The sequence below is a fragment of the Teleopsis dalmanni genome, chromosome 1, assembly GCF_002237135.1.
Source record: "Teleopsis dalmanni isolate 2A chromosome 1, ASM223713v2, whole genome shotgun sequence".
Taxonomy (NCBI): domain Eukaryota; kingdom Metazoa; phylum Arthropoda; class Insecta; order Diptera; family Diopsidae; genus Teleopsis; species Teleopsis dalmanni.
This window is the reverse complement of record NC_051846.1, coordinates 183,133,959-183,137,983: the sequence shown is the minus strand read 5'-3', so window position 1 is coordinate 183,137,983 and position 4,025 is coordinate 183,133,959.

The following is a 4,025-nucleotide window of genomic DNA, read 5'->3' as shown; positions in this document are numbered from 1 at the left end:
TCAGGTATATCGAAACGTTGATTTAAAACTATAATATGGTCTCTCTTATGTCTTACAGCAATTGAGTTTTGGTAACCAATTGACAGTATGACTACCTTCTGCTCAAAAAGTACTCGGATTTTGTAAATAAAACACAAATTTCAATCGACTCAAAACGCTTACCACGAAGGGGCAATTTGAGTTTCGGGAATAGAAACTATTGAGTTTCGTAATAGAATTTGGTGTAAAGGCAAAAAAAAAAACAAAACTCTTCTGAGCATTTCTCAACATAGCCTCCTTTCAGCTCAACTCGATTGTATCAATGGGTAGAAGCTTCTCAACCTAATTGGATATGGGGGAGTCATTCGAAGAATGAAGCAATTACGTTATATTTAGCAAAACCAGCATAGCATGTTGCTTGATGAAACGCATGTTAGTGTCTACAGTGTCTGAGACCGCTTTGATGATCCACTGTCATAAGATGATCTATTGATTTCTGATAATAAGTTTTGCAGATGCTTTTATAGAAGTATAGAATAAAATTAATGTAAACCTTACAGCTGGAGAGTAGAAATTCGTATTTTTTATGATAAAAAAATATCACAACAGATAGATTATACAAATGTAAGGTGGTATAATCTAATGATGTAAACATCTGAGTATTGAGCTGTACTGCGAAAATTAAGAGGGAGACTTCCTGTCAAATGGATCTACTACGATAACCTAGAGGACAATGTTGATGTAAATGTAAAACCCTTTCATTCGAAACACTAGCAAGTCGTCTCAATCGTCACAAAGCTACAATAATCTCGTTGTTTGTTAGTATAAGAAGATCAGGATTTATACGCGAAGCCAGATTTTTCGGATAAAAAGCGGTACTTTAGAATCTATTGTAGTGCTACAATGATAGATGATTATATCATTAAACGGATGATGCTTGGGTAGTACAGTTAGTTTCTGCAACTTGATCGAGTCAGTTGTTTTGGTTTAATTTGTTCTTTTTTTTTTTAGAGTGACTTCACTCTAGAATGTTTGAAGTCTCAACATTTATTTAAATTCAGGATCATGTAAGTTGCGTACACCATAAAAAATAAGCTAACCTGAAACCGAATAAAGTCGATCCAAGTAAAGATCAGAAAATTATTTTCAAACTGCAAATAAAATATCGATAATTATAAAATGCCCGAAATGGAATAAGGCTGATCCAAATCAATAACGGAAAATTATTTTTTTTTAATGCAAATAAAAAAATTTTGTTTGGAATATATTTTTGTTAATTAATCAAGTTTCCTTTTGGGTTAAAAAAAAAAACTTTATTTATAAAATGAAAGTAAAAGCTATCTAAATCCTTCGTAGTTACTAAACTTGCATGAAAAAGCATATTTTAAAATCTCTAATTTTTTTTATAAAAATTAAAAATTTATTTTAAATTATTTTTTTTTTAATTAATAAATGATAGTAAAAATATTACAAAAAAAAAAACTTTGAATTTTTTTACTCTTAAGAAGTAATTAGAATTTGATTCAATAGCGATTCAAAAACTTTTTAATTGCATTTTTAACTTTCATGCATTTGTATGCTTAATATTCTTGCACTCGAGTGTGTGCGTGTTTTTATATATGAACGCGGTCTTTTATTTCGTAATGAGCGCGGAATGAGGTCCTTGGTCCTTATGAAATGTGTATGTGTATGTGTTAGTGTGCGTAAATTTGCAATATTACACAAAATTTCTGTTTACTTTGCCTTTAATTTTGTTTTTGTTGGTGCATGCACATCTCTCTCGGGTGGCAGTGGTAGTGCCTGGGCTGTTATAAATTTTGCGGTTTTTCAATTGTGCTTCCGAGTACAAAAGAAAGTTGAAGGATTCCGAAGTGAAAATGGTGGCAACTGGTAATAATATTTAATTTAATTTAAAAATGTACTTTTCGGTTTTTTTAATTCGTACAATAAAAAAAAGTCGTATTTAATTTAATAAAAATATTAAAATTTCCGTAAAAACGAAAAAGAAAGTAATATTTGATTGGGCTCAAGGATATTAATTTAAATAATTTTTGTTCTCAGATTTTAATTATGTGTTGATGTCTTTTAAATTATTGATTATTTTAATTTAAATGGTAATTTCATAGTTTTTCTAAATATATTTTAAGTACAAGTACACATACAATACAACAGAATTAAATAAATCAAGTTTAAAGGTTCACGAGTACTCATGCACTTTGGTTTAAGATTAACAATAAATTTTAAGCAAAAATATTTGTCTTGTACGCATAATGTTTTTAACACAAAATGATAAGATCAATCAAATATATTAAAATAATATTTAATAGTAAAATCAAAATAAGGCCTTTTCTTTTGTAAGCATATCACAAAAGAACAGCCACTGATTTTAAAAATAATATATAAAACAACAACACAGCTGGGTTATTTAGTTCAACCTTTTTGAAACCGCTTAACTAATAAGCAGCTCAAATCGCACGGTTGCCAGCAATCAATATTCATCTATTGTGAACGACTTTTGGAAGTACCTTCGAAATTTCCAGTTAACTGTCAACAAATGATTTCGTTTATTCTTCGTATTTCCTGTCGTCATTATTCGAAACAAATACGTCTGTTTATTATTAGACTGTTAAGAGTTATGAACATTCATATTATATTCACAATCATATAAAAAAAATTTTTTCTTGCCAATAATTGCAATTATTACTCATTTTCAATATTCATTATTATTTATTTTCGAAATTTTAACTTTAAATTTTATTACGTATTTTGCATATATGACCCTAACAAAATTTCCATTTTGTTCAGAGTTACCATCGAAAGTAGTGCTTATTTTATTTGTCTTTTGCGATATGCTTGCAAAAGAAAACGCCATTAATTCTTATAAATAATGATTATATTGTGCAGACAGTCATATGAAAAATAGTCACTTCAATTTTACGGTATTTATGGTTATGACTATGAAGACATCTTATGCAGACAGTCAAATCTCAATCATCAATTTAGTACAATTATTAACTACTCTTTTTATACAATGATTTTTAGCACTGTATTCAAGTAAAGGTAGTAAATGAAATTAAAGGTAGTAAATTAAAGTGGTTATCAAGTCCGAAATTAGTATGGTATGACGGTCGTTTGATTGTAATGATGAAGTGATTATTCAGTCCGAAATTGGTTTGTCGCTTGTTTCATAAAAATGGGAAATTAATAATCACTTTCCGTCCGAAATAACTCCTTTGATATAGCGTAGCTGTAAGATTGTGTTATTGTGATACCTTAAAGAACGGTATTCATTTATAGAAAGTATGTGGTTTTCTAGCAATATAAAGTGAGATGTTTTAAAAGTTTGTTGGATTCTAAGATACTTACAAATTGTAAGACATGATGTTCAATGTAAATTAATTGTAATAAAGCAATATTGTGGACTTGCGATAATCACTAACAACTGGTCACTGGATAAACTGGATGAGATCAAGGAGAGCTTGAATGATTTATTAATCTATCCAAAATGTTCTCAAACTCAGATATTTAAATTCTCACAGAGTTACTAAAAGGATTTGTCAGATTGCGGTAACATTTCAACAATTTGGGCCTCTCACACACCAGTATCTGTCGCTTTTCTGAAACTAATGTTGAAAAGCTTGAACATATTTTTGTTGATTGCGTAGAATTGAGCAACAGCAGACTTCTCCAACATGCTGTCCCCAATAATGTATGCTATCAACGGAAACCATTTATGAAGTTAATGTTCATTAAAAGCCTAAGTATGGGTTAAAATAATAATCGTTAGTACAATTAACGACTTGAGTTGCAGTGCCTAGTATTATTTTCTTTAAAAATATTATACATATGCCTCTTTCCAAAAGATATTATTGGTTAAAATATTATATCGCTTCTTCTTTGCATTTTGTATTTATAGTATGTTTTTTTAATGGTGGAACATACTACAAAATTGGATTTAATGTTAAAGTTTTTTGAATCTGTTAGCTGGTACTTTGACTTTTGTTTATTTAAATATGTAAAATGAACAAAGTTCAGCATTGACTGCA